Below are 9,800 nucleotides of genomic sequence, written 5' to 3' on the forward strand. Positions count from 1 at the left end.
CACCGTTTATTCGTCTAATAATAACTTCACCACGTACTTATAGCTCAAATGTCGACTTATTCGCGCACAATCCATCGCAACGTTACGGCTGCGACACAGACACGTCGCGCACAATTTAAAACAAACAACGAAAAAACGCGTGGCCACAACACACCATGGAGCTTAACAAACAAACAAACGCGTACACTCAACAATTCATTTCTAAGCCAAGAGCTCTCGCTTGGTTCAAATTTTCCCCGCGGGTCATCTTTCACAGTCAACACTTCATCCAATTTATGTTCCAATTTCTTAACAGATGCGGCTGCCCGCAGCTAACTCATCCTTAGCCTTAAAAACAGATTCGCACAGTAGCATCTTACCAAAAACTCATCTCCTGCGCAAAACTCGTACGCTGGCAGAGCCGCTAGCTTAGCATCAGTTTCCTCATTCTCAAAATCACAATCATCTGCGCAACTTTCACAGAGCTATCCAACGCTAACATTCTAGCACAAACCAACATTTGGCTCACGACCCCACACCGTCTAACTTTTCTTCCATTCGAAGAAACTTATAGAAGTGTTTTTCACGGAGGTAATCAGCGTCTGGCGCTGTTTACACAATCAAATTCCACAAACACACCACATTTTACAACGGTGAGAACCAACCACTATCACAATTCGTGCGCATTCATACATTTAAAAGAGTTTCATACTTACGTTGACGCCGTGGTGGAAATGCGTCCAGCATCATGAACTCACTGTTCGCTTAGCGACCAATTCTGACTCTCGACCGGAAGTCTATGCAAACCTCCTTAGTTACGGTCAATTTTTTCGTCCATAATATGTAGTAATTAGTCGTTTTTAATATTTATAAAGTCAGTGACGTCTCACTTATGATACTACGATATAACAGATCAAAACTATTCTCATTAATCCCCCCCAAAAAATATTTTTCTTTTTTTTTTTTCAGACAAACACAAACAAGACGAAAACGAAACAGATATTAAATACCTTTTGCGCGACTTCAACAAATATATCCTGGATCTTCACGGCGGCTTATAACACACAGCCCTCGAACGTAAAAAATTCACGGACGGCTAATATCACACCACGCACCGTCAATAAACGGGCGTTTAACACAGCAGACGTCTTGTGTGATCAACACAGACCGCTGATAGCACAACACACAACAGCACTCACTTAAGTGTGATCAACACTTAGCGGCTAATAACACACCTACAATCAACCCAAAAGCCAATCCCCCGTGGTACTCAACCTCTTTCTTTTCCTCTTTCTTTTCCTCTCTTATCGCTGCCAGCGCAGTCGCAATAGTCGCCAATTGGTGAATGCCCCGTCTATCATTCTCTACATCTTCAACTTCTTTTCCAAGTTTATGACGCTTTCGCCATCCGACTCGGCTCTGTTCCTCCTCCATATCTTGAATATTTGCCAACATTCTGCTCTCCTTTTCCTGTAACTGCCGCGCTAACTTCGACATATCCCACGTTCCAGGTTCTCCGCGAAACAATTCATCCTTCTTTAATTTCCGAAACAACTTCTGACACCGTTCTCTTTCCTTCTTAATTCTCTTACTTTCTATTCCACTAATCAACTGTGATTCCAGTTTAGCGTAATGACCATTAATCTCCGACCAGACTTCAGGGGACCCGAGACCCTCATCACACTTTCTCTTCTCTGCCATCCTTAAATCCACTCGCGCGTGTCCTAATCACTTCTCTTGCAGTTCAATTTTAGTTTTTACATTCACACCGCTTCCACACTGATACGTAAATCCCAGATTTTAAACCGTATCGATACGTAAATCCCAGATTTTACACCGTATCTAACCACGAATAGTTGCGACCTATTCTAAACAAATGTGGTTTACAACATACTTTGATCTTATCACGGTTCTGCATCTCCCCCTGCAATTAGCATCCTTTGTTGGCAACATTCCATTCCTAACACGCCCACGTCCATCACACACATCCTGTATTTCACCCCCACGCACACAAACTCTTATATTCCTTTAATCACACACATCCTGTATTTCACCCCCACGCACACAAACTCTTATATTCCTTTACACTCTACCACCTGGAACCCACGCGTAGTCTTTTTGCTCCTAATGAAAACCAATCTAGCTTTCAGGTTTATACTGCCATTTGCCAAAACTGAGTGTGTGTTGATTGGGTCTGGACGTCACGTGACATCAGTCCTGTATTTTTAATTGGATGATAAGCCCAGTTAATGTGGCCCGATGGCTGTCTATTGAGAGCAGCTTTGGACATGCGCAATATGATTTGAGTGGCTCATCCATTTAAACAGACACTCATGGGCCGGCCTATCAGTCCTGTTTAGAAAGTTAGACCATTGAACATGGCTTTGTATTATACATGTTTATAACAAAAGTACCTTACAAACATAATTGGTATTTATTTGAATAATCTTGATAAAATAAAATTTTACAAATTATTAGCTATAAAGAAGACCATGATATATGCATAGTGCTTAACATCGCCATCTGGTGGAGCCTGGCCCCAAATGCAGAGAAGTCACTGGATGGATGCCAAATCAGGGTGAAAAGGCCGCCAATAAGAGGAGGCGACTACATGAACCGCAAATCATTTTATTCTGTGCTCCTTCAGGCAATTGTAGATGACAGCGGGCGATTTATAGACATTTTTGAGGGACCACCAGGGAAGGTCCATGATGCCAGGATGTTGAGGGCATCAGACTTCTATAAAACATGGCAGGAAAAGATGGGTAACAGCAGCTTGCTTGGAGACAGTGCCTACATTGGACAGGCATTCCCTTTTGTCATCACTCTCAAGCGTGACAATGGGGCACTAACTGAAGATGAGGCATTGCAGAACTACAGGATCAGCCGTGGCAGAGTGGTTGTGGAGCAAGCCTTCGGAAGGATGAAGTGCAAGTGGAGGTGTCTACGTGATCTGCAGAACACCCGCATGATCCAGTTGTGATGGCCATATTGGCGATGTCGGGGTGGACCCAAATGCAGGGAAACAGGAATCAAGTGCAATGCGTGGAACTTCAATTAACCACAGGGAAAAAGGTGAGCAGATAACCATGACTTGATGGGACGTGACTGGACGGGTCGTCATGCCTTGGTGGGACGTGACTGGACTGGTCTACACTACACACATCGACACATTTATTGCTAAAATAACACTTTTGTACATCAGTCACTTTCAGAAAGGTAAAATGCGTCAACATCGTTGAAGTTGGTCTTTAAACTTGACTGGGAATAGTCCTTATGTCATGCCTTCTTAAAATTTAAGTGTTCTCTAACATTAATGTCTAAATGTCATTGCGAACTTTGCACATAATAAATATGACAGACTTCCCACATTTGATCTCCAAAGTGTTGTTTTTTCCACTTGAACAAACAAGGAAAAAAACACAATTACACATCCACATTTGTTGAAACTGTTTTCTAGCTAACAACACAGAAATGGACTTGCTGTATAAATTTGGTGTTTCTGTGTACAGACCAATTGGTACAAGTAGCAGAAGAGGCTTTACATAACCTTAAAAACAGTTTGTTACATGTTATGTGGATAGCTTATTTTTGCCTAGAGACTGAAGATGAACATCAGCTTTGACTAATATGTATGTTCAAACATTGTCCCATTATAAGTTATATGTCAAAGTTAAATTTCAGGAATCTGCTGCATTTTCAGCCAACAGCAGCTATCACAGAGACTGCTACATGCACTTTGCCAACATCCAAACATAAAATGAGCTCAACAAAGGAAAAAAAAGCACTTATTTCAGATAGACTCCTTGCATACGCACATTTAGTTTACCAACTATCAGGCTGCAGTCCACAGAAGCAGCCTTGAATGTAAGCCTGTTCCTGCCCCTGAGAAGATGGATGGATAGAATTGTATAAAAAAGAAAAGCCTTTATTGTCATTGTAACATTAAGATAAGAGATTGTGTTGCTCCCTCATGCAAAAATTAAAACAATTATCAACACACAGTATGGAATAAATAATAGTATATACAGATTAAAAGGGTATATTAAAAAAATTACATATTGTGATAATAAAGTACCCTGTAGTGTAAAGTGCATAATAGAAAATTTTCATTTAAATGATCAGGATGAGTATGAATTGAACAGCTCTTTGATAAAAAAAAAAAAAGGGTCCTGTACAGATCTGTAGTCGCCCGATAGCAATAGTGCTAACATTAGCTAGTAGGCCGCCAGAATGCAAGTAAAAAAGTGGAAGCACTCGAGGGGCTCTTGTCAAATAAAAAAAAGAAGGCGCTGCAAGAGAATGAAAGGCTCACCTGTAGTGCAGTACTTGTCAGTGCTCTCTTTTTTGACATAGTTAACCAAGCAACTCACTCCTTCTTGGTGTGCACAATGAAGCTGCCGGTTCTCACAAACGCCAGCGAGCAGCAAGGCGGACACTCCCGTGTTTGGTGTTTAATTCAAGCAGACACTTGCTTGCAGCGTTTTTTTGTTTTATTTTTTGTTTTTCTTATGTCACCACAACATCCTCTTTTGGCCATATTCTTTCAGCTTAAATTTTATTTTGGCCGAATGCCGAAAATGTATATTTTTGCGATTTTCGGGACGAAAATTTTCAGTGGCCGAATATTCGGTGCATCACTAGCCAGGATCCACACTACTCTTTTCTTATAGGTAATTTAAAGTACTTAGGCATAAAAATCTCATCTAAATTAACTGATTTAATTCATTTAAACTTCACTCCACTTCCGGATAGCATAGTTTTATCAAAAATAAATTATTTTTTCTCAATGATTCCATTCAAACCTACGTCTAACTGGTTCCAGTCGCTAGACTCGGCAGTTACAAAATTCTACTGGAATAAAGAAAAAGCAAAGATTAGTCTATCTACTCTTCAGAAAAGCAAATCCAAAGGAGGTCTAGAGGCACCAAATCTTATGCACTGCTATATAGCTAACCAGCTACAATATCTCATTCTATGGGCACAACCCAACAGAGATACCAACTGTTGGCTGGAACTAGAACAGAAGGATTGCAACAACCTCAGGCTTTCAGATTTATTCTTTATTACAACATCGATTAAGCGACACAATTGTTTTAAAAACCCATTGATTTCCTCCACCCTGACTGCCTGGTGGAAGGCACTAGAAATCCCAATTGGAGCCCTGCGGGCTTTCTCCCATATGGCATAACCCCGACTTTCAACTTCATTTTATTTAGGTCTGTGGGAACAAAAAGGAATTACACATCTCCACCATCTTTTCTCAGATAGTATGTTTATATCATATACAAACTTGCTTCAAAAATACAAAACGGAAATATTTTTTATATTATCTGCAAGTTAAAAATATGGTAAAGAAACAAATTCCAACATTTATAGCTGTTATGTATTTCTGGACTAAAGTCTTAGAAAAACTTTCCACTATCTTGGACTGTAGGATACCTTTAGCTCCACGCTTGTGTTTGCTAGGTGACCTAACAACAACTGACTTACGACGTAAACAATCTCAATCTACATGCCCAAAAAACTATTCTTGTTAACTGGAAAAATAAACAAACTCTGAATATCGACCATTGGTCTAAACTCCTCTTAATTGGAAAAAATCTCTGCTTCGAATAAAAATAATCTATAAAATAGAATAAATATCTGGTAACTTGATTCTGCCTGTTAACGAGTCACCACATCGCTATAATTTATATTGCTGCTTCTGTATTTGCCATTTGAGTAATGGTTGTGTTTTCATAGTCATGAACCCAGTTGCTGCCAGCAGGATCGAGTAGACTACATCCAATGACATCTTACAGTCACTAATTCCTCAAGACTCACTTCCAATGGGCAATAAGGGTTATTATTAGGAATCGCTGCATGCTTGTTTGTTAACTTTATAGGTGCTGTCCCCCCTGGCCGGGCGTGAGCGGCTCTGCCCCTCTGTTGGCTGCTGGGTGGCGGCTGCGTCTCAGCCGTTTCCTGGGTCTATTGGGGGGTGATGTGCTGGGATGCTCTCACTGGTTTCTGGGGCGGCGCGGTCCATCACTCCGCGTCCGGCTCCCGGGGCAGGCCTTGGTATCAGGGGGGCAAGCCCTATCGCCCTGCCGTGCTGTCTCCATCTGTCCACCGGGGTACCGTTGGGGATTTGGGGGAGGGGACGAGGTGCTGGGGGCGGGTGTGCCTCCTGTCCCCGCCGGGTTGGGAGAGGCCCCGCTGGTCGCTCCTCTTAACTCACTCCACTAGTTTTGCACAATACACTTTGTAAATAGACACATAACACACTCCTTGGGGGATGGAGTAAGGTGGAGACATTGTCTTCGCTCTGCAACCCCCCTCCAATTTTAATGCACTCCAACAACTAGGAGGGGCGGCTGAGTTGGGGTGGGGAGCCATCGGTTGGGGCAGACCGTAGTATTAAGCAGTGCTGCGGTCCCCCATCTGTATCTCCGCCGCGCCACCACGCCCCCTATTTATTTCTTTTTTTTTTTAAACACATACACTCACCAACACATTTCTGGGAAGCAGCTGGATCGGATCGGGGGGATATCATTTCCCTCTGCTCCATCTCACCTGCTCCCAATTTTAATGCATCACACACACAAACTATATATATATATATAGGTGGGCGGGGTCACATCCACGGTGTAGGGGTAGAGTTCGCCAGTCGGCGAGCTGGTGAATTCAGTAACAGGGTTAGTTTTCAATAGGCATGCTGGTGTGACGACCGGGACCTTTTCCCGCCGGGCCTGGGATCCGGCGGGGGTGCTGCCCGTCTCCCGTTGCTCCCCAGTGTTCCGCCCCACCATGCAGCTGGAAGTGGGGTGGGCACGGGTGCCCTCGCTATTCCACTGTACGGCCCCTCTCTGGCACCGATTCCTAGGTACGGGGGGATCCCTTGGATTTGGAGGTCGGGGTTTGGGGGGGCTGGGGTCAGGGGGTGGGGATGGCGGTATGGGTGGCTGGATGGGGGGGGGGGTGCGAGGGGGGGGGGGGTATTCTGAGGATTTGGGGGCTGTGGGTCGGTGGGGTGCCTGGTGGGCCTACAGTGCCCCGTTCTGCTGTATTGGGCTTGGGGCGCGGGCCGTGTTGGGGTGGGGGGGTGCTCCGGGCTCCTGGGTTTGCTCTCCGGCCGGTGACCCCTGCGGGTCCTAGGCGGTTTGTGCTTGCCCTGTCCTGGCCGGGGTCGATGGCTCCCTTCTTTGGTGGAGGTTTTCATGCATGCCACATCCACCTCACCTTACCTTCGTTTATCCGTAGCACGCTGACAGTATTGCTCCGGTATGCATGAACCATGGCGTCGAATTGGCCGTCCCATTCACTCGGCATTCATTTTCACTCCGGCTGCCGCTGTAGTGATCCATGAGTATTTTATAGTCTTGGTGTAGCTTTGCAGCTTATACAGACTTTTTGGGGGTCGTCTGAGTATTTTAGTTGTTTTCCTCACCAAGCTTGGCAGTGCTGACAGTCTTCTGCTCAGATTTAATTATAACTGTTTTGATTTAGTTATAACTGTTTAGATTAAGTCATAACTGCTTTAATTTCCTCAGTAGAGCTGGGTGAGTGTTTAAATGATGTTTGGGGGAGCTTCCTCTATTCCCACATTGATGAGCCATTTGTCTGGGGTGAAGCAAATCTGTTAATAGGATTCCTTTGTGAAGTTGTGTTGTGAAGTTGTGCCGGGTTGTCTGGGACCTACTGTATTTCCACATCAATCGGCCATCTGTCCATGTGTATTGAGTACTGTCTGTCTTGGGACTTAAGGGCAGCAAAGGAGGAAGAGCAAGGAGAGGGTTTTTTTTTTTGGGGGTGGGGGGGGGGGGGGGTCTGGGATGCTGAAAGTATAAAGAACAACTACAAGTGGGAGGGGGACACACACACAAGGGGAACCACAGCGATTTCTTGTCTGTGTCCAGAAATTTCTGCAAAATAAATCCTTCGAAGGACCTGTTCACCGATCTCCAGTCTGTATTCAGAAAATCAACATTACGAACATGCGGAAAACTTAAGGATTGTTTTCTAACAGCAGTAATAACGTGGTAGCTTAAGTGACGACGATTCAAAGTCATACTGCATATCTTCGTCTCCCAAATGCTTAGAAGAGCCTGTACCTCTGTTCACCTATCCATTCGCTTTTCCTCCATTTTAAAATATTGCGACTAATGAGGACATCATAACTAGTTAATATTGTAAATATTGTACGCTTGCAGTAAAACAACAACAACAACAGTATGCTCGCAGTTAGGCTAATGGCGGCTGTGCAACACACACCTAAATTCAAACCAATCATCGTTTGTCTGCACAGCATGCTCGTTGCCGCCCCCCCCCCCTCCCGACCCAGAACCAGTTTTGTGTGTGAACGCAAACTTTGGACAAACTCCCAGGGTACATAGGGAAGTTCCATCATTGGTTCCTGCGGCGTGAAAGCCCCTATTGGTTCCTTTGTTTCCTGTGATTCACCTGGTGACATGTGAGTGGCATGTTGCTCCAAAGCTGGATGAGAGGAAGGTACCAGGTTGGAGGCAGGCCCATCTACCCTCAGTTGAGAAGGCACCACCTGAGGATTTCTACCTGTTAAAACAAACAGGGCTTCCTCAGGCCACGAGTCATCTTCCAACTGTGGCGCATCCGTAGGGGACACGGAGGCAAGGGCCTGAACTGGGCAGTCAGCTCCAACCACTGCCTTAACAGGGTCCGGTGAACATGTTTCACCTTTGTTTGGTCTGCTCTTGGGGCAATGGCGTAAACAGAACCACACAGACTTGGTGCTCTCACCACTTTACAGACCACAGAGTCCCATAGGTCTCTGATTTTATAGCACCCTCATGGACCGCAGTCTCTCGTGGTGACCAACTGGCCCTATGCCAATGGAACATCCCTGACCTGTTGATCATGGGCCTCTTTACGGCGGCCTGCTGCAACCTGCATCCGATCTCGAGCACTATGGAACGTGATCAGCAGATGAGTCTGGTGCTCCAGGACCCAATCATCCACCCTGCCACCAATAAGCTCCTGCACTCGGCCCATCAAAATTTTAGGTTCCTGACCAAACATCAGAAAATATGGGGACTCACCGGTGGACTGATGGGGAGTGGTGTTATAAGAGTACAGAACCTGTGGCAGGCATGCGGTCCAGTCTCTCTTCTGCGACGCTGGCAAGGTATGCAGCAGGGTCCTGCTAAATCTCTCACACTGGCCTTTCTTGTGGGGTGGTAAGAGGTAGTACGAGATTTAACAATAATGAACCTGAGCTGAGACACAGGTAGACCTGGCGGTAAAGGGCTCTACTTCTCTTAACCACTGACGCAGGAGAGCCAAGGCAGATTTTGACAACTGCTGGCGCTCCTCCCGTATTGGCAGCTGCTTCCGCTCCCACAATGGCCACAGCTCAGCCTTAAATGGGTCAGCCCTTTGAAGGACTAAAATGTCCACCTGGGGATGATGTATCAAAGCTGCAAGTAGCTTGAGTAGCCTGTGGCCTCATCCCTTTAAAAGCTTATTGTAAAGGTTTTGGGAGTGTCGTGCCTGGAAGTATCACTTCCCAAAAACTCTAGCTTCATAGAGCTATAGTTGTTACTTTGAAAGTGGTCGCTGTGGCCTCTGTCGCATAGGTTGGCTCCCTCACTGGCGCCCTCTCAACCAGTTCGATCAGGTAGTTGTCACTCAGGGCCAGCAGCGCCGCAATCGTATCTTCAACGTCATCCAGATCTTGGCCTAAAAATTCGGGCATGGCAACGGGTTCCAACTCTTTTATTGTGATTTGTTCTGGAGTCGCTGTGATTCTGCTCATTGATGAAGCCAAGCCGGCCGGTGAAAAGGGAATGGCAGTGCGGCAC

The sequence above is a fragment of the Vanacampus margaritifer genome, chromosome 8 (assembly GCF_051991255.1).
Source record: "Vanacampus margaritifer isolate UIUO_Vmar chromosome 8, RoL_Vmar_1.0, whole genome shotgun sequence".
In the NCBI taxonomy this organism is placed as follows: domain Eukaryota; kingdom Metazoa; phylum Chordata; class Actinopteri; order Syngnathiformes; family Syngnathidae; genus Vanacampus; species Vanacampus margaritifer.